Below are 25,561 nucleotides of genomic sequence, written 5' to 3'. Positions count from 1 at the left end.
GTAAAAATGGCCTTTGATAGCTCTGAGCTAGTGATCTCAGCAAAGAGCAATCACCTCTTCCCTTACTATTCCAGAAACTCCAGGACACTGTGACAAAGGACCACTCCAACTTGGGTCTCATTCCCAGACGTGAGCTGATCCTTGAGGTCAGGTCAGTATTTGGGATGTGCTGATTGGTGTGGGTCTGGGGACAGATATGAGACTGGGGTGGGGGACAGCCCTGTAGACTCAATAGGGACTGAGAATGGAGGAGAGGCCTTTTTGAGAGAGCAGGGCTGGACTTGGAAGAGGTGACATTGGACAGGGAGCATCCACAAGGGCATCTACACCTACTACGTGCCAGGCACAAAACCAAGCGTCAGTTAAGCCGCTCAGCAGTCCTATGTGGTAAAACCATTCTTGTCCCCATTTTACAGAAGGGGAAAGTGGCTCGGAGAGGCTGAGTATCTCGAAGCATCACCTACTAGCAAGTAGGGCATCAGGGAGCACAGACTCCACCCTCCTGGACAGAGGTTAGTGGGGCTCTGGAATGGGGGGGGGGGTCAGACAGGATTTGATGGATGAAACCTAGTTAATAGGTTGCAGAGGGCGTGGGGGAGAGAAAGGGGAATGCTCTGATAAATTTGGCAATGTCCCTGGCCCCTACTACTCCCCCCTGGCCCCCCACCTACTCCCCGCCCCCCAGGGAATGCTGTAGTGCATCTTTCTCTTGTCCCACATTCTCTGCAGCCAGCGCCGTTTAGACCCTGGGGCCACACCCCCTGAGCTCCCCAGAAAACAGAGCCTTTGGCTAGGGACTGGGTACTGCTGACTTTGAGAGGGAACTGCAGGGCAGGAGGGAGGAGAAATAAGAGGGGATGGCATGGGAGGGGAGGAGGGGAAGCGACAGGAGGTGATGAGAACCATGCAGTCCCTGCTTTACGCTGGACCCTGCTTTACGCCAGACCACATATGGGAAACGTGCCTCAAAGAGCCAGAGGGTGGGAAGGAGGGAGAGGAGTCTGTCCTCCCACCTCCTACTGCTCAGAGCACGTCACTGAGAATGAACTCCCTCCATGCTCCAGGAGTGTGCTCTCTAGCCCCTTTGCTGGCCATGCGGGAGCCAGACCCTTTGCCCTGGGTGGGTCAGCCAGTGGAGAGGCAGTGCTGGGCAGCTCAGTGTGGAACAGCCGCAGCCAGGAGTCTGGTGGGCAGGGGAGCAGACAGACTCTGTAGAGGCACATGCGATGCATACAATGCCACCAGCTTTCTGTGTATGATACACCTAGGTCTCTGTGCCTCAGTTTCCCCCACAGTAAAATGGGGATAATAGTGTCTCCCCTAGGGTTGTTGAGAGGTTGGAGAGAAGGCACATGAAGCACTTAGCAGTGTCCACACCACCAGCACCCCACCCCAGGAGGTGAACTGGACGGGCTGTGTGTTGATTTTGCCCAGAGAACTTGGGGAAAGCTTCACCAAAGGGTGCAGCCCCAGCTAAGCTATAGGAGCCAGGACTCCTTCAGTTGTAGGGGGCTCAGATGAAGGAGAGGAAGACCCAGAGGTGCATCTGGATTTGGCACAGCTGGACCCAGGGCTGACTGAGAGTCCCTAGGACGCTGACCCCTGTGGAGTTCAAAACATGCACACTTGACCTCCAAGGGCTGACCTCAGAAGAGAGAAGCCCAGGAGGGAGAGATCTGGCTGAAGTACCTGGGAGAGGAGAGGCTGGACTAAATCAGGGCTTACCAACTTGACCTCCTCCCCTACGGGGATGGGTTCATGATTTGTTGGTCCTAAGCCAGGAAAAGAAAAAAGCAGGTCTCCAGTCTGGGCTGGAGTGACTTCAACTCCAATCTTCGTACAAGCTTGTTGGGTGATTATCAGCTCAGATAATTGGGGAAGTCGATTCTGGCTTCTCGAATGCAGTCTGTTTAGTAGGTCTCATCTCACACAGCAGCATCCACAGAGGAAACAAATGATATGAAAAGATAAAGACAACATGGCTACAACTCATTCTGACCATCCCAACTGGCAACGACAGCAATGATGTTCTTGAGCAGCTGTGATTCTACACGCCCCCTCCCCAAGCAGTCTGAAGTCATTTATTAAAGGACCCCCACGCACCCAGCTGCATCACTGCCCTCCTTTGTGTTCCTAGTGCAAACCACAGGAGCCCTCAGCTGTGTGACCTTGGACAAGTCATTCTACCCTCCTGACCCTTGGCCTCCTCAACTGTGAAGTGAGACTGATGTCTAGGCACAAAAATGGAAACGTATGCCTACACAAAGACCTGGGTTCAGTGTTCAAAACAGTTTTATTCATAATAGTCACAATCTGGGAACAGCCTGACTATCCACCATCTTATAAAGGTTGCACAGTTGGGACGACTGCCTTCGGCTCAGGTCATGATCCCGGAGTCCCGGGATCGAGTCCCGCATCAGGCTCCCAGCTCCAGGGGAGTCTGCTTCTCTCTTTGCCCTTCTCCTCACTCATGCTCTCTCTCCCTGTCTCTCTCTCAAATAAATAAATACAATCTTTAAAAAAAAAAAAAAAAAAGGTTGCACAAACTCATACATCCCCACGGTAGAAGGCTCAGAAGTAAGGCATGAACTACTAAGGCACACAGCATGGGTGAAATCTCAAAGACATGCGGAATGAAGCCAGATGCAAAAGAGTATACAGTAAACGATCATATTTATACAAAATTCTAGAAAAGACAAAATCAATCTCTACAACCAAGGCAGATCAGGGGTGGTCCCAGAGCTTGAAATGTTCTCTATCTCAATGGCAGTAGACAAAATGGGTAGGTTTTATGGCATGTCAAGTATACCTCAGAACTGATTTATCAGGACCCTTTCTAAGACAAAAACCCAACTCAGGATGATTTGAGCAAAAGAGACATGCATTGGCTCATATAAACAGGTTAATCCAGAGGTATGGTTAGCTTCAGGCATGGCTGGATCCAGGGGCTCGCTGACATCCAGACAGCCTATTCTCTCCATCTCTGAGCTTTTTCTTCTTTGTTGGCTTCAACCTCAAGTAGAGAACAGGATGGTGACCAGCCATTCCATCAACCTGGCAAATCGCACAAAAAACAAATGCCTCTTTCCCCACAGTTGCTGCAAAACCTCCAAAGGGCACTCTCCGTGTCCATCCTGGGATCCATGCCTGCCTCTAAAGCTGAAGGGGGTGAGAGGTGATCCTGGGAAGGGGAAGAGGTATTTATCAGGAGAAAGAGATGTAGACGCTGGGTAGGGAAAGCCAACAGATGGCCATCACATTTTACCACATCCCCAGGTGGTGGTGGTATTGTCCATTCCTACCTCCAGCCACCCCTACAAGGGCCAGGCATTAGGAAAGGGGCCCAAACTCATTCAAGGCTCAAGCGTGCTTTTCTGCGAAGTCACAGCCTGCCTGTTAGTTCGATACGAGAGTCAAAACAGAAAGCGAGCACTAATCTCTTCCCCACCAGCCATGGCAAACAGAAGGCCCTTCCTGCCTGTGCTGGGCTGTCTGCACCCAGCAAGGAGGAGGAGCTCTGCCACAGCTCCTCTGGCCCAGGCCCAGAGGGAACGCCTTGCAGTTGGCGTCCGGCCTTGCAGGACGAACGTCAAGGAGGGGAAGGAGGCCTCCATGGGCTCTGGGTCTCCGCAGGCCTGACCTGAAGGAACCGCAGCATCTCAAGCCCGAGCCATCCTCCCTACAGGGTCCAGCCAGGGCAGGAGGGCCAGAGAGGAAGAGGAAGAGGAAGGAAAGGTCATCTCTGTGGAGCTAAGGACAGAAAGCACCAATCCAACACACTGAGATCAAACCTCACTTCCTGAGCACGGTACCTACATTAAGAGAGCATCTTCTCCATGCTAGACACCTCCCAGGGTTCTCTGCTGGAGTCCTCCTAGAAGGGGTGAGAAAGGGAGCAACGACTTCGTATTTGCACTCAGACACATGTCTACAGGGCCCTGTTATGCCCATTGACCAAATGAGGCAACAGACTCAGTAGTGGGGGGCTTTACCCAGGACCCCGAGGTAAATGGCTGCCCCTGATCAGATTCCAGGGCAAAGGACTATCCCCACTACCCCACCCCCATCCCCCCACCCCCTGGCACTCCCCAGTTCCAGGAGCTCAAAGCTCTGGCCTCAGCCTGATCGTTCGAGGCTGTGAGTTGAACTGAGGTTATTTCTGACCCGGTAAGCCAAGGCTGCTTAGGGCCATCTCCCAACCCAGTCAGTCCCCCAAGGAGCTTGGGCAAGGAAAGCCTGAGCTGAGGTCCACTGCCCTGTTTCCCACCGAGGTGCTGGCTGAATCTGTCTGCCCAACCATCCTGTTTTCTGGGAAGCAGGTTAAATGGATGTCATTGCCAAGAGCGTGGTCTGCTGCAGAACAGCTGGTAGGGGGCAGGGGGAGAGCCCGACTGGGGAGGAGAGAGCCAAGGCCAACAAGGGTAGATGTGACCAAGGCCCAGGTCCTCGTTGCCCAAGAAAGCCCATGGGCCTGACCCAGAGCTGCTGGGCTCTGGGAAAGCTGTGTTCTCAGCTCCGGGCCGCACCCATCATGTTTGAGGCAGGCCGGCCCTCCAGCTCTGCAGACGGGTCCAGAAACAGCCGACGGCTTCCTGGAGCTCACAGTGTGCCTGCCTATGACTTCCCCGCACTGGCAGCCTGCCCGGTGGCCCTCTGGCCAGGCTCCTGGAGACTAGCTCTGCAGGAAGGAGGGAGGGGCAGGGACAGCCTTCTGGAGACCCAGGCAACCCCCCTAGCAGGGGTCCTGACCCTGAGGGCTGCCAGCTCAGAGCAGGGTACAGATAAGCAAGCCCCATGTAGGCTTGGTCCCTTCCTAGACACCCCTGTCCAGGCAAGGAGCAGGGAACTGGGGGCCTCTGCCTCACCCCCCAGCTGCTGCACCTTGGCCACGCCTCTGGTATGTTCTGAAAATGGGATTCAGTCTTTCCCTGCCCAGAGCTGGGATCCCAGGCCACACGGCAGCCTGCATGGGGGCCACTGTGGGTGCTGGCTGGCCAGGGGCAATTCCCATCAGGAAGACCTGAGGACAGGAAGCCAACCTCCCTGGAGTGCAGACACCTACCTCCTCCGTGAGACAGTAGCATCCAACCTTATGCTTAAGTATCAGTAAGCATCACGCTACGCCTGTTAGGACCATATGCTCATTACCAGTAATTATCACTGAAACCACCTGCCTCGGGAGTCTGGAACTATAGCTTTGACCCCAGCTCTGCCCCATCCCAGCTGTGTCTTCCGGTGGGCCTCTGTGCTACTCAATGAGTAGCTACTCTGTGCTACTCTGTGCCTCTGAGTACAGAGAAAGTGCTGCCTACTGGTCACACCTCCTTGATCAGACTCTGAAGGCAGAGCCACAAGAATCTTCCAGCTCTAACGTGTGGCCATGGAGACGGACAGTTCTCCGGCTGCTTAACAGAAGAACAGCAGAGGCAGATACCAGACCCTAGGTGCAACCTGCCCCATCCTTGGTAACCCAAGTCCAACCTGCCTTGCTGGGGAGGAGGGACAGGCACTGATGTTTGTAAAGGCTCCCTAGATTCTTAAGGCCACCAGGGTCTAGAAGCAGAGCAGCTGCCCACTTGGAGATCAATCAGGACAAACCCTGCCGCTCCAGCTTCCTCACCAATTTCATTAATCCTGGTTTAGAAGAGAGACCTCGTGTGCCTCCAATAACCCGCCACAGAGCTTCCTGGCTGCAGGCGATCAGCCCATCCCACTTGGCAAAAAGAAGAGAGACTCCGGCTCCCAAGGGCACAGGGCCATTGCTCAAATGGCTTATAAGCCTCACGCCTTTTAAAAACCCCAATCCTGCTAACTGGGTGGGGGTGTGTATGTGCATAGGGGAAAGTGCTAGAAGGATCTCTTTCATTAGCAGACATTATCTCTAGGCATGGGCATTTTTATAAGCCTTTTCAGCCTTCTGTATTTTAAAATTCTCTACAGTGGAAGGCAGTACAGTTGGGGAGGACATAGGACTCAGTTTTATTTTTCATGTACGACCTTTTAAAAAAAATTTGGGGGGGGCAAGCTTTTTGTTGTAAAGGAAGAGGAACACACTCAAGCATATGGAACACACTCAAGCATCTCTGGGCAGGGAATGGAAGGGCAGGGCAAAGGGGCCTCAGGGAGGGACAGTTGATTTTAAAGTTAGCTATGAGGAATGACCAAGTACCCTACAACCATTGTAGGTGGTGAGAATCTCATTTTGCAAAAGCTCCATCCACTTCTTACCAGGCAGCCATAAACATCACTCTGCACCCTGCCCCCGCCCCCAACCTCACGTTAACCTTTACCTTGATGCTGTCCCTTCTCCTGGACAGAAGAACGCTGAGGCTCCTGAGCAAACCCAGCCGTCTAAAATGGCCTCTGGGACAGCTGGTATGGAGAGATGACCAGAGCCTAAAAAGCAAGGGGCCAGACTGGCCAGAAGGATGGTCTTGTGGTCAGGGTCCTGCAAACAGCCATCTTCTCCGGTGACCAGAGATTGTTGAGTCTGCACCTGGAAACCCAAGAAATACCTAGAGGATTAATTTCCCTTGCTGACCTGTGAGGTCGCGAGGAACTCAGGGGTGGACCCCAGGAGCTCAGAGTCCTGTCTCCTGCCTGTTCACCTCCCTGTCTGTCTATGCATGGGCAGGCCACCTGCTTGGCCTCAGCTAGGGGTGGTGGCAGCGGCGGGGATAGGGGGGCAGATTCTGTTTTGGGAACTGGGGGCCTTCTTATGAACTGGCATTCCTGCGTTGAGAGGGACAGGTCACAAATTCTGGTATTTCTTCTCAACAGCCCCCCAGCAAGCAACCCCAAATCCACCCAAGACAAGGTCTTGGCTCAGCCAACCTATCCATCGGATGGGCTGGAAACGTTAAGGGGGGGCACCTGCTGAGACGTGAGGAGCTCCCAGGAGGTGTACCTGGGACAGAGAACATCCAGCCAAGAACAAGCCAGGTGGGGGCACAGCAGGGGTTGGGGGGGAGAAGCCCTTTGAATCCACCAGGATCCTATTTTCAAAATGGCTCTCAGGGAGTGGGCTGGGCTCCCTCTGTTTTTTAAAACATAGTATGATTTCCTGCCCCTAATCGGTTCCAACTTCTCAGGAGAGCTGAGCATCCTGGCAAGCCCAAAACTGCCGCTCCTGATATAACTGGCCCCCTAAGGCGCCCATCTCTGGGCCCCACACATGCCGCCAGGCTCCCAGAACCTTCACTGCATGCAAACTGGGGAGATGCTGTATTCTCCTGAGTTCCAGTCTGTGCAGGACTATCTCAATGCTCAGCCTCCACAAAAAAAAAAAAAAGAGAGAGAGAGAGAAAGAAAGAAATTGTAAAAATATATGCAAATCAAGGCACTGGCCCAACAGAATTGTTTTTAATAATTTGCTCTCATTTCAGGAGGACAGGGGAGGACGTCCCAGTCAGACCCCAGGAAGCCCTTCCTGTCACAGAGCTGCCGGGCGGGTGAGGAGGGGTGGCTTGGTGGCCACTGTCTGATGCATACTGCAAGAACAATAAGGATTTTTAGGGGCATTATGACTGAGTCAGAAAACACAGCTGCCCCTGAAAGTCCCTCATTTTTCTTGCTGTCCTTGAATGCTCTCCAGGTAAGTAAGCAATCCACGGGTCGGCCCAGGGGAGCCGAGGTGGAGAGGGCGTCCCCTCACCAGACCCGGGACCGGGCCACCCACCACCCTCTGGCCCCTGAAGGCTCTGTGGGGGGTAGGGCAGCTGGCAGTCTCTGTGAGGCCAGCCTCACTGCCCCCACAGCATGCTCAGGAATGACCAGCCTTTCCTCCACCCCGAGCCAGCTCTAAACCCAGCACTTTCTGCCCACAGAGAGCGGGAGACTGGAATGCACCAGAATCCCAAGTGGCTGAGGGCAGTCCCAAGAAGCAGGGAATGCAGTAAGACCTGTGAGAAGGGTCATCTGGCCCCCGTCTTCTCCTATGGGGCGTGGACCCTCTTGTAGAGACTGAGCTCCGGCCGAGCCAAGGGAAATTCACAGGCCTGACGTGGCAATGGGAACGCAGGCGAGTCAGCTCCAGACTTCCTGGGAGGCCAGGCTAGGTCCTTAGAGAGGAGGATATGGGGGGTGGGGTGGGAGTCATAGTGGCTTGACTCCTAAAACCCTCTCGAAGAACAGCTGAGAGACAAAAGACTCAGAGTCAGAGGGGACCTGAACTCTGGTCCCTCCAGCTTTGGGCTTGGTGACCATGTCTCCAAAATGGACCCAAGGGGAACTGAGCTCCCAGTGGTCTCTCCCCTTTCAGAGGCAGTAAGAGAATTTCAGTTCTCCTGTAGGAACCAAAGGGTCAGCTCTTGAAAAACCTTACCCACCTAGGTTCTGACAACTGTCCTCTTGCCCACAGCCTTCTGCCCTAAGACCACAGCCATACCCTCCTCCAGCAAAACCCAAGCTGTCCCCCACACACGAGGACCGAAGCCATCTGGACCATTCGACGACACAATGGCACCATGCTTTGCCCACTCAGAAGCCCCAGCCTCAGGTTTGCACAACTTCTGTGTGAGCGGGTCCTGGCACCTGGGGTCCCCTGGCTCTGCTGGGGACAGAGCGAGAGGGCGAGACCCAGCTCCCGGCTTCCCAGCCACAGTCCTGTCCCCGGTGGTGCTCTGTCCCTGGTGGGAGGCAAGAAGTGCGGTGTGCGAGAAAGAGCACGCCGTGGGATCCATCCAGCCTTCCCCTGCTCTAGCCCTTCCTCAGAGGTGGGCTCTGGAGGAGGCGACTGTGTCAGGTGGGCCTGATCAACAGGTCCCCGACTCCTACAAAAATTGCCTATGATGGGCAAAGACAGCTGTTAAGTCCCGGATGGTACTCAGGTTCAAATCCACCAGCTGACAGGCTCTGTTGGGGAGCACAGGTTGGGGGACACTGTTGGGGGGGGTGTGAAAGGATAATCAGAAAGGGGCCAAGAAGAAAGGGGAGAGAATGGTGACAGATTGCTTTTCTTGTGGGAGGATAAGAAGGGCTTCCAGAATCAAGAGCCTGGTTTATGGTCCTTCTTTATGGGATGAGCCCTTCTGCTCCCCAGTCTAGGCAGGCCTCTGGGGCAGCAGAAGCCCCCCTCCACAGACCCTGGGATTTTGACTCCTCTGAACCTCGTGGTACAGAATACCACCCCGCAGTAGGTAACTTGTGCCCTGAAGCCTGAATTCCACCCCCGACCCAGCCTGACACGGCACATATCCCTCAGGGGCCTGTCACCAGTGGGGCTGTGCGGCCCCGCTGTGGTGAAGGCAACCTGGTGCCACGCTCTGTTTACTTGCTGTGTGACCATATATAAGTTACCTTGCTTCTCTGTGCCTTGGTCTTCTCATCTGTGGACAGGAATAAGCAGCCCACTTTACGGGGTGGTATGCGGGTAGAAAGGAGCAAGTATACAAAGCACTCAGCAGGTTCCTGACAGAAGTGTATCACCCTCGCCGAGCAGTTTCCCCCCCTTCCCCTCAGACCCCAAGGGCAGGGGCTGGGCCAGGAGCGCCCTAGAAGTTGCCAAAGACTCACGTCATGGAAGTTCTTCCCCTTTGGGAAGAGCACCCGGGACAGGGGTCCAGCCACAGACCTCGGGGCTTCCTGACACTAGGGTTGAGCCTTTGCCCCACACCACAGGTCCTTCCTGGTTCAGACTAAGAGGAAGTGTGTCCAGAAACCCAGCCGCCGGGCTAGAGTCTCGCCCTCGCCCAACTAGGTCATGACAACTGTCCTCTTGCCCACAGCCTTCTGCCCTAACCAAGATCACAGCCATACACTCCTCCGGCAAAAGCCAAGCTGTCCCCCACACATGAGGACTGAAGCCATCTGGACCATTCGATGGCAGGATGGTACCATGCTTGGCGCGCTCAGAAGTCCCAGCCTGAGGTTTGCACAAATTCTGTGTGAACAGGTCCTGGCACCTGGGGTGCTCTGGTTCCATGGGAGACGGAGCAAGAGGGTGAGATCCAGCCCGGCTTCCCGGCCACAGAACCTTTGCTGGGCTCTCCAACCCACTATGCTTCAGTTGGCTCCTCTGCAAGATCGGGGTACCTACCTGTTTCAGGGGTGGCTGGCAGGATTAAAGTTCATTCCTATCAAAGGCTTAGAACTCTGCCTGGCCCAGAACATTCCATGGGGGGGAGCCATCCTGACCCACCCCCTGCTGTGTTCTCCACTCAGCTTCCCTGTTCTGGGTGACCTTTCTTTCTGCGCCCAGCGCCTCTTTCTTTCTCCCGGCTCACCCTGACCCCATGCTTGCGAAGCAGCTTTACCTCCTGCCCCCCGTCCTGGGCCCCGCAGTCCTGAAACCACATACATCCCTGTCACAAGCACGGATCACCGAAGGTAGTTCCCAGGGACCCAGTCCGCTTTGCAAACAGGCTCTTTGTGTGATGCTTGGGCACCAACGCTCCAGGCCGCCCACTCAGGCAGTCTCTGACGCAGGTGTTCAATAACGCGGTGAGGTCAGTGTGAGGGTGAGGGGCTGCCCCAGGTCGTGGCCAGAGACTGCCCCCCACAAGCCGTGCTAGGGGTATGAAAGTGACCCACTTAGGCACGGCGGACAGTAGAGCTCACCCCTTCCTGTTCCCCGGGCCTTCCCTGAGCCTGGCCTGTACTGATCACACATGGATGACCAGGCGCTGGGGGTGAAAAGCCATCCAGGCTTCCAGAGTCGCTACACCATGAGGAGGCTCCGCTCTGAGTGTGGCGTCCCTAAAATAGCCAGCAACCCACAAAACCATGGTGGAAGGAAAAAGAAAAGCCAAGCAGAGTTATCAGCCCTTGTTTGGAATTTGCTTTAGAAAGAAATGTGCCAGTTCCACCCTGCCGAGGGAAGGAAGTGGTCAGGCGCAGGGCAAGAGTCCCGAAATGTCTTGGGGGAAGCCCCCCTCCAGAGAAGCTACTGAGCACACAGACGGTGGGTGCTGGGGCCTGCGGCGGAGGCCGGCTGAGACAGGGTGGTCCTGGGGCCTGGAGGGGCGAAGCACACTTCAAGGCAGGGGCCAAGCTTCCCCAGCAGTGAGCTGGGTCAGGCCAGGTGGAGGGTCGCTGGTGCTCCGGCTCTGGGGAGCCAGCCTGCAGGGCCTCCTTCCAGCACCCACCCCGTCAGCTCCAGGACAGCTGCTCTGGAGGTGGAAGCCTGAGGGCTCGTTGGCCCGGAGCCTCTGCGGTGGGAGAAAGCCTTCCTAGACGTGGGGGCCCCATCCCTCCCTACTGGCTGTCCACAGGCTGGGATGAACAAAGCCAGGAGACCCGTATTCATCCATCAGAATCCCTAGGTTTACGATAACCAATCTCTCTCAGCCAGAAATTCTTTTGCTAAGAACACCTCAGCTCCTGAATGCTTATACTCACCTCTTCTGCTCCCCACCCCCACCCCACAAACTCTCTAGCCCTGCCTGGCCCAATGCCGACTGACCAGCGTGCCTTGGGGTAGGCTCAGCACTGCCCCCCAAAATTCATCAGCGAGTGGAGGTCCAAGTGCCCAGGGGCAAGGCTGGCCCGCAGCCTGAGCGCATCTGCCACACAAACACCCACGGCCGCTAATGAGGCTGCTTCAGGGAGACGGCGCCCTCCTCTCATCCACAGCTCCAGACCTTCTGGAAGAACCAAAGCCAGGCGTGGGTTGTCCATCAGAGCCACAGCTTTTATCTCTTTAAGGGAGTCTCCACGGGGGAGGGAAACAAGAGAAGCCGAGAAGGCATGCAGACAGCTCAGCTAACCCTACAGAAAAGAAGAGTCTAGGTTTAAAGATGCCTTTATCCTTCGCACAGAGGTTGGCAGACCGGGGGTGGGGGGCCCAACCCAGACCCCTTCTTGTTTCTGTATCTAGTTTTATTACAACACAGGTGTAGTCATTCAGGCAGCATCGACAACTGCTTTCACACGGAAAGAGAAGAGCAGAGTTGCCACAGGGAGCAACCCTTTTTGGCTCCTCACAGGGCAACTTCGCCGACACCTGCTTCCAGTGAGTATTCACTCAGGACCTAGTGTGCTCCACAGAATACAACAGTGAGGAAAACCTCACTGGAGGTTTTCTGGATGTCTCCGTGGAGTCTGAGGCCTGATGAGGGAAGGGCTCTGAGGACCGTTGAGGCCTGCTGCTCGGGTGTGCTGAAGGAGAAACACACCCCACAAAGGCTGGGGCCCTAACCACCCCCCCCCCCCATCGCTGGGCTTGGACTCAGACCTGCGCGCTCTCCCCTGGAGCCCTCAGACCACACATATTTCAGAATTTTCCAGGGTTTAAAAAAGCCATGAGGTGCGCATACCGCCTGTTTTGCCACACCCCAGCAGGGCAGCACCCCTAATGGAACACACTCATCTCTCTGTAGTGAAACCACACATACTCACACTGCCCGAGAGAGAGAGAGGGACTCTCGTAGTCTCAAGTTCATGTGGGTCAGGTTTTCCCACGATATTAGTTATAACAACAAACTTTTGGTTTGCAGTTTTCTTGCATTTGGAATTTCACCTAAGGACCAGGAGCCTGCACCCAAGAACAGCCTGCACCCAAGAAAGGACAAAAGCTGGGTCCTGGCTTCATTCCCCAAAGACCGCCCCACAGCCACCAGGCACAAAAGCAAGCACTCAGGAGGCATACAACAATACAAACTAAATGAACTAGATCACCAGAACGTTCTTCCTCAAAGAACAGCCACTAACATTACTGCGGACAAATGTCTAAAAGTAGTATCTGAACCCTGCCTTCATGGACCTGCTCCACTGTCAGAAGAACTGACATAGACGAGAAAGGTTTCCAATTCTATTTACCTGAGATAAGGAAAATGAAACTGCTGTCTGGACACTGCGGCTGCCACATGGGAAGGCACATGAGGTGTTCTGTGGGGAACAGGTGAGGGGGTGATAGCCAAAACGGAAAACACATGATTTTCTCCCTCTGTGGGTACTTGCTCCAAACCTCCCTGTGGTTAAAGTTCCATCTGGAAATGTACAATAATTTATATCATCCCAAGTTCCTAACAGCTAATTAGAAAAATGTACTAATTAGGTAATCTGGTTTCAGATGTCCTAATTATATTACTTTGGAGAAGTAAAAAAAAAAAAAAAACCCCAACAACCCAGTATAGATTATTCTTACGTATATATAGTTCAACAGCACTTCTTCCAGAGTGTAAAACATCCAGAAAGTCTAGTAAGTCTGAAAAACCAAAACCCTCAAACCTTACAATAGTCATACCAGAAGAATATTTTAATACCCATTATCTATAAACAGTGGAATCATCTATGAAATGCAGCATTTCTGCGGTAAAGGGTGATAAAAGTATTTCAGCAGTAACTCCCATCAGCTGTCCTGGAATTAAATGGATTCCCCCCTTTTCATGCAACAGGGTTTCAGCATTCTGAAATGTCATACCCTCTGTTTCTTAACAGAGCACTCCTACAAATGACTCCCAGAAATTTCCTCATCGCCTGAGATTTCTAAACCCCAAATTGGGAAAGAGGTTCTGGGCTCCACTGATGAGCTCTGCCTAACCCGGCTCGGGGCAGATTTCTAGGAGGGATTTTACGGCGGGATTGGGAAACACGGTTAGCCTGACAAAACGTCTGGGGTAAGAAGGTGAGAGGGGATGCGGCCGCCGAAGAGGGTCTGCACGCTGGAGAGAGCGCCTTGGATAGGGCATTCCCCCACCAAAGCCAACCACCTGGAGGGGCGTGGCCAGCGACCGTGGGCGCGGCCAGACCAACGCTCCCAACCAATCAAAGCTGCCTGCGACCTCCAGAACTATATTTAGTCAGGGCTTACTAGCCTTCAGGGGGAGGGGCTTGGGCAGGCCAAGCCCTGCCACCTGTGAGCGCGAGCGTCCTCAGCCCGGCCACCGCGGTGCAGACGCGCTAGGACACCACGACTCCTGTTGGAGAGAGGGCACAGGCATTCTCTCTGGCACTTCCTCCAGCCCTCGGCGGGGCACGTGCTGCCCATCTGACGAATACCATTTGCACGACAAGGAGGGACCATGCTGGGCACGCATGGCCTGGGCACAGGCAGGGCTGCGCAGAGCACCCGGGGCGGCACTGACAAGGGCCACTCAAGTTAGTTTCACTTTCTGGTTTTCATCCTGGGCCACCTCTCACCCTGATGCAAGAAAATATCCTCTGAATGCCAAGAGAGAAAAATCCTCAAAAACGTTCCTTGTCGTTTTCCTTTTTTTCTGAGGACACGGTTTTCCTCTGAAGACCCGGTAACAGGCTTTGGTGAAAACCCCAACTGCGTAACTTCGGTCCCCCGGGCTGTTTAGCTCTAATATGATTACACATCTAAATGCAATAAACGGGGCAAAGTGGTATTATTTTTCTGGGAAAAACCAACATCATAAAAGGGTCTTTATTGAATCAAGGGCCCGAGAACTGTTCTCTTGCCTAATTATGGCTCCCCAGTGAACGAGGCTGGGTTTCCAGGCAGGAGTCCTCACAACTCCCCAGCCCAAAGGGCAATGGGATATTTGTCACGACTTGTCTAATTACAACAAAATCCACCAAAAGGACAAAAGGGAGGATGCCAAGGTAGTTTGGCAGCAGCCCCCTTCCCCCACTCAGGCCCTGCAGACAGGGCCTCCTCCCACCTCCTTCTATTTAAGGAGCAGCCCCCCCCCATCACCACCCCTCATATTCAAGTCAGGATCCTGGACCCTGCCCCTTTCCACTGTCATTGCTTAAGTGGTTTTCCAGCATCTGACACTGCCCTTCTCTATCATCTATACAGAAAAGGCCCATTGTCAAAATGTGGTCTTTTGCCAGATGTTTAACATTCAGTGATTTGCCAAGGTTAGTGTGCGTCCAGACCTGAGTGACAATGAAGGCAGGCTATCCCCAGACAGAGAAGAAGCAGAGACAGTGGGGAGGGGAAGAGGGAGACTGAGGCCAGGGGAGGGCGAACCCTCCACATGGACCTGCTGGGAGCAAGTGGTCTGGTTGACTTTTCTCAGGTATATAGTTGGAGACTAACATTTTGCTCATATGCAAGTCCTGCTTCCAAGTTATCTGTTTAGGGCACTTGGGCGGCTCAGTCGTTAAGCACCTGCCTTCAGCTCAGGTCATGATTCCAGGGTCCTGGGATCGAGCCCCCCACAGGGCTTGGGAAGCCTGCTTCTTCCTCTCCCACTACCACTCACTCCCTCAGCCTCCCTCTCTCACTGTCTCTCTTGAGTGTCAAATAAATAACATCTGGGGAAAAAAAAAAAAAACAAAAAACAAGTATCTGCTTAATCACCCTCAAAGTTCCAAGAGCAGAGACACATTTTTTCCCCATGTTTTAAAGCTCACCACAGCAAGCTGTGCGGGAAGAGATTCTCCCACTAACCTGTCTCTTCACATAGGCTGGAGCACAGGGACGGCATGAACCCACCCCTGGTAGAGTCAGCGACACCCTCCCCCCCACCCCAACCAGAAGCAATGACTTTCTTTTCTCCTCCCACCCTCCTCCCCTAGCAAGGACTTGCTTTTCTCCCCATATATTCCTCCCCAGATATTAAGCCAGCAAGCAGCTTGCCAGGCTCAAGTCGTCTTTCTTGACCTCACTCGGTTTCTTCACCGGCCCCACAGGTCCTGGGATGAACTGTGGTGTCCCCTGAGAACAGCTATACCTGTGCCCCTCTCACCGTGCACACCGCCCCGGCCCCAGGTCTTTCACCCACATATCCTCATTTGATCCTCTGATCAAATACAGCCGGTGCGCTGTCATCGCAGCCAGGAAAACTGAGTCCCAAGAAGGCATGTCACTGGTCCAAGGTCACTCAGCTGAATCCATGGGAGAGCCTGGTTTCCAACTGCAAGGCCTATGCCTTTTCACCAATGCCAGCCTTCAGCAGGAAAGGATTTTGTCTTCCCCCAATCTCCTGGAAAGCCAGGTGCCATGAGCAGATAAGCAGCAATGCCACTTCTTTGTGTTTAGGAAGAATGGGGGAGGTCTATCTACCTTGCAAAGGACACAGAAACAGAGAAAACTGCAGACTGGAATGAAAGCCTCTGTCACCAAGAAGGAGAAGCTACTTTTCCCCTTGCACCCCACCCCCCCCACCCCCAGGGCAGAAATCCAGTGAGAGGAAGTGAGTTTCCTGAGAATGAACCACAAAGTCTTCATGGACCGATCCAAATTTCCCAGCTGCACATCTCCTGAGTCCCTCCCCCCCCCCCCCACAACCGCAGCCCCAGGTTCCAAAGCTGTGCCCTCCTCCGTGCCTCTTGGCCCAAAATGTGGTCCAGAACCATGGAAATTAAGGCTATAAGGTGGGGGGAAATGCTGTATTCAGTCCAATTCCCCTGCTGGACAGAGAAGGGGACTCTGGGGCCCAGAGTGGCAGAGCAGAGATTAAGATCAGGAGATGGTTCTTTCCACACAGCACCTCCCTCCCCAGTTCTCCTGGACAGCAAACACAACGGTCTGACTACAGGGCGATTTCCAAATTCCCCAGATTTCCAAATTCCCCAGACCGTGCCAAAGGGAGGAGGGAGGGAGCTGCACAGTGGGTGAGAAGTCACCTGCTCTGGGGCCCATCTGTGAGCCTAGCCCACTGCCCAAAGGCCTCGAAAGCACTGAAGAGATTCTGGTCTTTCTCAATCACTGGTTTGAAATTCAAAAATCAGAACATCATTGAGCCATTAAAAAAAAAAAATAGAAGGAAGTCCAACAAAACTCTGATTTTTATTCCCATGCTGATTACCCTGCCGTGTACTTTGGAATATTAACTAATTTCCTTCCATCAATACCCCCACCCTGATTCTGTACCCTGCTTCACTGGTCCCACCAGAGTGCATTTCTCGTGCCCACTGGGTCAATGAGCGAGCAAGCCAAGAGCAGCTGTGGAAATTCACCTTTTCCGGGGCCCTTTCACAAAATGTGTTCAGTTTCAGAACCAGAGTCCCCAGGCATTTCAGGCTGGAGGTACTGCAGAGCCTATGTTCCAAGGCCGCCACGTCGGCACAGCCAGGGTACTTTTTAAAGACTCTGTGCTGGCTAATGCGGGCCCCATCCACCTCCTGTTCACACTTGCTGGCTCCAGACCTGGGAAGTCCTACTGCACCCAGCCAGCCGGGAGATGCTGGGGAAGCCACTCCCTTTCTGAGCCTCAGCCTCCTCCACAAGAAGACTCAGAAGCCCTCAGCTGCTCTCAGAGGTAGAGGACAAATCCCAGTGGGCAGCTCAGGACCATGCCTGTCTTACAGCTATAACCCAGCCCGGCTCCATCCCCTGCAGGGGGCTGGTAGACAAGAAAGCCTGAGCCCAGGGAAGAGGTTCCCAGGCATGAGCCCCACCTTAGGATCACAAAACTGCCATTCCCAGTGGGTTAAGTAACTTGCCCAAGGCTACACATTAGACAGCAACAGAGACAACCTTGCAACTGGCCAGACCCACCAGCATGAGGTCTCCATCACTCTGCACCCTTCTCAACAGACACGTATACACACGCAGATTCCAAATAAGAGAGCTGAGGAAAGGAGCACCAGTCAAAAGTCCACTGGTGTGTGCCCGGCAGTGAACCTCCATTTTTCCTATACAGCTCACCACGCCGTGACGACACAGGTAGTGAACTCTCATTCACAAGGGAAGTAATGGGCACAGAGAAGTTACTGGTCCAAGGCCACTCAGCTGGCAAGTGGCAGTTAGGACTCCCAACTCAAGCCCATCTGGACCCCAGGTCTGTCTTCATGACCCTCACACTAGGCTGCTTCCAGAAACGCCCTTCGCAGAACCCAAGACGACCCCTGGCTTCTCAGACAACTCTTTCCAGAACCTATCACTATTAGGAGCGCTGTTCTTTTGTACAGAGGAACTGAGCCACGCCCCAGACTGGCCAGGCAGCAAATCTACTCGGTGCAGGAGTGAGGGCCACGCAAAGTGCAAAGCAGGGGACAGAATCCTGACCTTCGCTGGGCGTTCAAAAAGCTTGGCTTTTAGGCCAAGGAGCCCGAGGGAGACCTGGGGAAGCAGCTCAGACGCCACTCCCAGGGATGGCCACCACCAGGGAAACACTGGAGGTATTTCTAACTATCATAACTTTCAGAGAGGCTAGGACATTGAGGGTGGACACGAGAGGGCTGTCTTCTCCCAACCCTTCTGTTGCCAATCTTGATCCTGCTGGACAAAAACGGATCTTTAATCTTTCATAGGTTGGGACTGGATTTTTCTTTAAAACAAAACAAAAAAAAAGGCGCTGCAAGGGCAAGGTTAATTATTCACCAGGCTGCAATCTACTTAAGAGTTGAGGGAATACAAGTTTCCTCCCAGGAGGCAGGACCAGGAGTCCAGCTGGATTTTAAGTCTTCTGTGGGTCACCCTGGGGGTCTGATTGAAACCCGTCCCTCCCACCAGCTTTCCACTTTGAATTCAGACACTTCCAGAAGACCACTCCAGGGCACACAAATCTGCCCATGTCAGCCACTTTCCCTTGGAGCCGAGAGGGACCTGGCTAACAGGGAGGGAGGGACTCGAGGGAGGGGTGGGGGTGGGGGGCATCTGTTTCAGGAGACTATGAGAATTCAAAAGGGACAGCAAAATCCAAAGGCTCTCAACCAAAGACCAATTCCTAAATACAACACAATAAAGCACAAATCAGCTGCTGAAGGCCAGGCCAGTGCACTGTGTTGCCGATTCAGTCACACTTTGCAAAGGAAAAATCCCAAGAAGGAAAAACGTAATCACTCACTTCCCCTAAAGCAATGAAACACTAAGCCATTTCCTAAAAAGCCCTAAAACCCAGGTCAGCCCCTGTTACGCCGGAGGGGAAACTGCCAGCCACCTGAACCAGGCCAGGAGAGCTGGGGACACTGCTTATTCCCATGTCTATCCCCTCCAGGGTGGCTGCAAATCAGCTTTTTTGCATCCAATCACTCCAGGCCAATTCTGCGACCACAACATTCTGGAGATTTCCATGGACTTCATTTAGTTTAAGAGACTCATCCCCAGGGCCGGGACAGGCATGGGTTCAAAGGGAGAAAACTCTGTTTTCCCAACCTGGTTTAGTACTCTGAAGAGGAGACTGATTTTCTTAAATAGGGAAGGCCTCCTGCTGAAGCTCCCACCAGCCTGCTCCCAGACTCTTTTGCCTCAAAAAGGAGAATTTAAGATACTTGTGCATTTAGATGTAAGACCAAACTTTTTCCAATAGTTCTGGCATCTGTGCTTACACTAATTAGGGCACACAGGACAAAGCTCACACTTGAAAACACACAGGCTGACGACAGAGCAAGGCTGTGCCCACTCCTGGACTCAACATGCCCAATCTTGCCCCAGTGACCCCACAGCCCATGGGGTCCCCTCACCCCGACACAGCCACCCAAACATGGAAAGCAGCTACACTGGGTTCCAGGAAAGCCCACTCTATACTAAGCCCACAGAAGCCTGTGGAAAAACCTTCCAGATGGGGTCTTTGCACAACTTTCAGAGAGGTGGGCCAACCTGGCTGGGCTGCTTTCTCCCTCAGCCTCCTCCTACTTCTAGAAAACCCTCCAGTTTTCCCAAGTCAGGCAGAAGGGTGCCCCAAGGTGCCCCGTTTTGTCAGCCTGCCCTTCACAAAGCTCAGTTCCCAAATGTTCCCAAATGTTTTTCTCAAGGCCCCCGCCACCCAGAGAACCAAGACACAATATAAATAAAAATAAACTAGAAGTTCCAACACCCAACAAACTCGAGGTTTCCGGGGCTGGGTGGGCTTTTTTCTTTTGGAGGGCTAGAACAAAGTGACAGGGCAGAGGGTTTAAGAGGCATAAAACTTGACTTGGGCGGTCAACATTAGGTGGCACAGGATCAGGGAACAAAAGAACACTCCCACAAAGATGCATCTTTGAAGAAACGACGGTGGGAGGGAGGGGCAGCAGGGGCTTCCCCCTCCACCGAGGCTAAACCGCCACATCCCGTCCAATCTCCCCACTCGAGAGACAATTCCAGAAATAGGGCGATCCTCCCCACTTTCACGCTCAAGGTACCTGCTCTGGGAAGTACGGCAGGACAAAGCTACCGCCGGGCGTGGGGAGCCGGGGAACAGGACGCTGCGTCTCCCCGCACCCCACGTCCGCCCTGGCGGGAACGAGCTCCACCCGAAGAACACGGACCCGACACCGACCGCACACAGTGACCGACTTAAAGTTCTGAGCACGTTCCCACTGTTCCTGCGAAGCACAGGGATCCCTCGAATCTGCCCAGAGAGCCCGCACCGAGCGCCCCTTGCCACCCCCTCTCCAGAGTGGCCCCGGGAGGTGGCCATCGGCAGGGGTCCACACTCCCGCCTGGGTTCGGCTCCTGCCGTGCCTGCCTGTAGCTTGGGAGAAGCCGCCGGTCCTGAGGGCCGAGGACTGGGACTTTGTAGGCCAGTTGAACCGACACCCTCATCTCGCCCGCAAAGACCCAGCCCTCAGCTCCCCCGCATCTCCGAGTTCGGTTGCGGGCGCGTCCCCGACGGGCTTCCTTGGGCTGGATCCCGCCACCCGCTTTCCAAGGCGCTCTGCTCTGCCGAAGCTCTTTCCCCCAAGCGGCGTCCGCCAAAGAAGGTACCCGCCCCGCCCGACCACGGCCCGCGGGCTCCGAAACCAGCTCCCGAAGAGTTACACGACGTTCGGCGCCGCGGCTTCCAGGCCACCGCGGCGCAGGCCGAGGAACAGCGCTGGGCGTGGGGGTGCTGCGGGGACCCAGCCTTCCCTGATCCCGCACACCCAGCCAAGAGCGCTCGAGTCACACAACGAGAAACTTCGCCCCGATCCCACACCGCGCCCGCGAGGCCCAGCTCCGCGCCCCCTCGGTTACCTGAGCTCTGATCCGCGGGGCTGGGGCCGAGCCGCGGGCAGGGCACCTCCCACCGCAGGCCGCGCCCTCCCGCACCGCAGAGCCCGGGTCGCCACCGCCGGGGGTCGGGGAAGTAGCTGAGGCCGGACTCTGCGCCCCGACGTCCCGCTGTCCCGCGCTCGCGGGGCCAGGGGTCGGGGCCTCGCTCAACCTGCCGGGACCCGGGGCCGCTGCCGCCGCCCCCCCGCCCCCGCCAAAGACCGCGAGCCCGGCGCTGCGGGGAGAAGAGCTGGGCGGCGAGACCCCTCGAAAGTTGAGGGGAGTTCCGCCCGCTCGCTGGGCCCTAGCTAGCTCCACGTGCTGGTGACACATCAGGAAGGCTGCGCGTCCCGCGGCTCCCGGCGAGCGGACGCGACCAGCGCCCGCCCGCACCGCCTCCCGGAGCCGAGCGGACGGCGCCCCGCCCCGGCCCGCCCTCCGCCCGCCCCCCGGCGGCACCGCCCCCGGCCGCGGCGCCCGCTCCCGGCTGCGGCACCCGCTGGAGGACACACGGGCGGGGGCGGGGAGGTGGCTTGGGTGCCCCTCTCCCGGACTGCCCGAGCCGCCCCAGGGGTCGAGTCCGGACGCGAGGGGCCCGACTCGACAGTTTCGAGTGCCTTCGTCCCAGTCACGCAGCCCTTCCCGCCCCCGAGCTCCAGTAATTTTCCCTTTTCCTCCTCTGACCGGTCCGAGCGGCTGCCGGCGCGTCCTCCCGCGAAGGCCGGCGCGGAGAGCCCCCTGCCGGCCACGCTGCTCCTAGGCCGTGTCCCCGCCCGGGTGGAGCTCTCCGGCGGCCGGCCTCAACCTCCCCATTTGGAACCCGGAGCCATCCAGACGCTTCCTGGGACCTTGCGTGGCCAACCAAGATAATAAATGTAAAGCGCCAAGCGCAACGGTACCCCGCAGCGTGCTTTGTAGAGATGTTAATTTTGTGTTTTCTACCCATCCCCACCCCCTCTTTCCAGTTGCCTGCAGACCACCTCTTCTCCTGGCTCTGCTTTCCGAAAACCCGATCTCCTTTAGCGGGACTGTGGGGAGGAAGGGTGGTAGAGAAAAACTGAGAGGGCCGGCGACAGCTTTCCCAAGATTGGAAAGGGGTCAGAAGTCAGCGGAATCCCCTTTGTGGGGAACTGCTGACCCACTCTCTCTAGAAACGCCAGGACGTCGGGGAGTAACGGCCTGTCTCATCTGAGAGTGATCTGGGGCATCCGCGGGCCTCTGCCAAGATGCCTACCCTCAAGATGGCCAGGATTCCAGGGAACATGGAGAAGGAAGTAAGAGGGAATGATGGAAAAGCCCAGATCACCACTGAGATGCAGTACCCCCTGCTTCTCTTCCGTTGGAGCTGGAGTCTGATTTAATTTAAAGAAAATCACGAGACATACCTGTTTGTGGCCTCATCTAGATATTGGCTATGTTCCTGTCTTTTTCTTGGCCTCACCAACCCAAAACATGCCTTAAAACCTCACTGTGATGGAAGAGAAGTGCTTTATCTGCTCAGTTGGCCAGCTCCCTCCATGCAGGGGAGAGTCTGGGGCTGGACAGACAGAAGTGCAGGAGAGAGCAGCTTTGGGAGGGATGGAGGGCAGATGGTGGCCAGGTGTGGGCAGAGGTGCTCAGTGCTGGGGCAGGGTGAGCAGTGGGCCCCAAGTGTCTATAATCCCTGTTTTGTGGGAGCCTAGGATTAGAAGGGAAGAAAGAGGAAGATGCACTGACATTGCTGGGGATGCTGCCGGTGCTAGAGGGGGCCTGGGGTTCATGCTCTGCTTTTTCTTCCCCTTTTATTGCTCTCTCTAAATCTGACAAACCCTTTGGATCTCGGAGCCTGGAGGGGCCTGGAGGAGCCGGTGCCCTGGGGGGATGAAAGGGCAGGGATGTAATGGGTTTACCCCAGTGCTGATCCCAGAGAAGCCTGCAGAAGATTAAGATTTGCTCCCTGAGCTTGAAATCTCCCTGCTACCCCCTGACCACATCAAAGCGCATGGCCGTAGGGGGCACCTAATCCCATCAATGGAATCAAAGCTGGACTAGAAAAGAGATTCCGCGGAGTTTGTGGCAGCTCACTAGACAAAGTTAGATGCTGGGCTCTGGCCTCCTCCACTGGGAGTGACATCCCCCAAAAGATCCAGAGCCAGTTCACAAGCAGACAGGGGCTGTCCTTGAGGGGGCCACAGTGGGAAGGTCAACCCCAAGGACTAGAGAAGCTGGGCACTGGGCCGGGGCTGGTCTGCATCTCACAGTTCCTCCAAACTGTACTTTGAGCCAAGTGCTTTCACCGTGACGCACCCGTGTCCCCAAGCACAGCGCTCCTGTGTGTGACAGGTAGAAAAAAAATGTGATGTGTATTTTTCAATGTCAATGTCATGAATATCGTCACAATGATGGAAAAAAATGGTTAGTGAGAAGGTTCACAGCCAAGTATTAAGTCTCTACTATTAGAAAAGGTATTCCGAGGGGCACCAGGGTGGCTCAGTTGTTAAGCGACTGCCTTTGGCTCAGGTCATGATCCCCTGGTCCTGGGATCGAGTCCTGCATTGGGCTCCCTGCTCAGTGGGAATCCTGCTTCTCCTTCTCCCACTCTGCCTGCTTGTGTTCCCTCTCTGGCTGTCTCTCTCTCTCTCATCAATAAATAAGTATTCTGATATGGCTAAAATGGGGACAGTTAGTAAGTCTTTAGAAAGACATCCCTTCGAACCATCTTTATAGAAACATTGTCTAAGGGCAGTGACTTTCAAACTTCTAGTCATGCCCCATGGTAGGAAATATCTGTACCTACTTATGTATATAAAATGTCTCATGAAACAATTCTTATGCACATGGCAGTTTTCTTATCCTAGCCCATTCTGTCCCCCCCCCCCCCAAAAAATGCTACTCGCAAGCTGTTAAAATGTCTTTGACGATCCACTCATGTACCTCTGGCAATTTGAAAACTACCGCCTTCAAGAATGTGCCCAGATGAGCTAGCTCTCAGTGAGAAATTTCTAGATGCCAAGACCCTTGGCTTCTCCTTAGGTTCTTACACTGACCCTTAGATGGGTATTATCATTGCCCACATTTTGTAGATGGCATTATGTGCCAGGGTCACCACAGTGAAGTACAGGCCTGAGAGCAGCCCCTCTCTGCCCAGTTCCTCCCTGGTATGGTGCACCTTCCATCAGCTGCTCTGGGGAAGCAGCTCAGAAAAGCCCAGCAGCCAGGGTCATTCATGCTACCTTTGCTCTTCTCCCACGGTAGTCTGTCTCTCCAAGACTCCTCCGTGCTTCTGCTCTTTTTGCACCCCCTCCCCCACAGATGACCCCTCGGAGTCAGGCTCTTTAGCAAGCCAGCCTCAGAGCCCTTAAGGGGTGGGGGGAGGGGAGGGTGTGATGCGACACCGACATTCTTACAGTCCCAGACACTCTGACAGACTCCTGCCCACATCCATCTCCGTGGCTGGGAGGACAAAATCTTACAGAGCTGGAGACACTGACCTTGTTCTCTCCTCCCTCCCCCATTCTAGATTCTTCCCTAGGACTTCCTCGGCTCCCTATTTTAAACTGCAGCCCCCTTCCCCGCCACATCTTATCCCCCAACCTCCCTTTTTTACCTTCCCATAGCCCCTTCCCCTCTAAAGTGCCACATATTTTGCTCATTTGAGTATCTATTCTGTCTCCCTGCTGATCTTTGCCTCCAACTCCCAGAATATAAGCTCCACAGGGGTAGGAATTTCTGTCTCATACATTACTGTGTCCCAGTGCCTCACACATAATGCACACTCAGTAAATATTTGCCAAATGCCTTTCAGTCCTGCCTACACTGCCCTGAGAACCCAGCTTTGCTATTATTGGATGGGCTTGACTGCCCCAAACCCTCCCTAGGGGCCCCCTGGGGCTGAGCCACACCGAGGCACTCCCTTCAACACTTACTGATTTCCCCAGTTTCCTCTCAGTGGGCCACCATACCCCCCCAGGACCAAAGGGTCAACATTGACAGTGACCTCCAATGCCCAAACCATGCAAGGTAGTTAATATCCACCTCGTGCTGCGGTATTGATTCTCAGCTGAGAACTTGAATAGCAACCCACAAAGCCTTATGAAGTGGCAAGGCCTTGGTGAGGGGAGAGGGTGGGGGAACACCAGTTTACCCAGAAACTGGGCTGACAGAGATGCAATGATTTACCCAAGGTCACTCTATGCTGCATTCTTTCTGCTCAACTTCTGCCTCTGGACCACCCAGCCTCTATTAGAGGCAATGTCCATGGTCCCAGACTGTGCTGGCTTCTTTCCAGCTTCCTGCCATCAGTCAGAAAGAGCTCTGTGACAAGACACAGTATATTCCGTTCAGATGGCAATCTACATGCATTCTCTTTCCCAGGCCAGATGGCTTGGCCAGAGGGGAGTGCCCCAGAGCTCAGGAGAAAGACAGGCTGGGCATAACATCTTTGCTGCCGAGAATCTACCCCCGGGATCACTGGTCCTGTTGTCCACATCTGGAGCCTGTTTCAGTTCCTCGTGCCTGTGCCACCTTCGATCAGTTATTCTCTGCCCCTGGGCCTCTGTGTCATCACTGACAGAACTAGAATGGGATTTTCTCTGTGGTTTCTCCCAGTTTGCCTATTCCTTGACTATAGGAAAAGAAGTTGCTGATTTTTTTTTTTTTTTTTGTAATTGTTGTGGACATTCATTCATTCAGCCAACATAGAAAGAACCCCTTTATCTATCTGGGTCACTTGAGAAAACACAAGGCTTGCCCACAAGCAGAAGCAAAAGGTTGGCTAAAGGAGTCCATTCTTTCAGGTGTGATAATAGTTCGGCAATGTCACGGCAG

General features: G+C 54.4%; 2 long non-coding RNA genes across 4 annotated transcripts; one reads left to right on the top strand and one right to left on the bottom strand.

Moving 5' to 3' along the window:
• Positions 1–2,656: 2,656 nt before the first annotated feature.
• On the bottom strand, positions 2,657–21,151 carry LOC309851742. Of its 3 annotated transcripts, none has more exons than XR_014304892.1 (4): positions 20,738–21,151; positions 6,291–6,496; positions 3,817–3,874; positions 2,657–3,181 (listed from the first exon to the last, which is right to left on the bottom strand). It is a non-coding gene; the product is annotated as an uncharacterized lncRNA (long non-coding RNA). The 3 variants fall into 3 exon arrangements; XR_014304893.1 differs by having other exon boundaries at positions 2,657–3,054; XR_014304891.1 differs by having other exon boundaries at positions 2,657–3,874.
• On the top strand, positions 7,907–15,239 carry LOC309851749. Its single transcript, XR_014304906.1, has 3 exons — positions 7,907–8,020; positions 8,360–8,497; positions 9,726–15,239. It is a non-coding gene; the product is annotated as an uncharacterized lncRNA (long non-coding RNA).
• Positions 21,152–25,561: the final 4,410 nt, after the last annotated feature.

The sequence above is a fragment of the Mustela nivalis genome (assembly GCF_964662115.1).
Source record: "Mustela nivalis genome assembly, chromosome: 17".
NCBI lineage: Eukaryota > Metazoa > Chordata > Mammalia > Carnivora > Mustelidae > Mustela > Mustela nivalis.
This window is presented reverse-complemented; position numbering and strand designations above follow the sequence as displayed.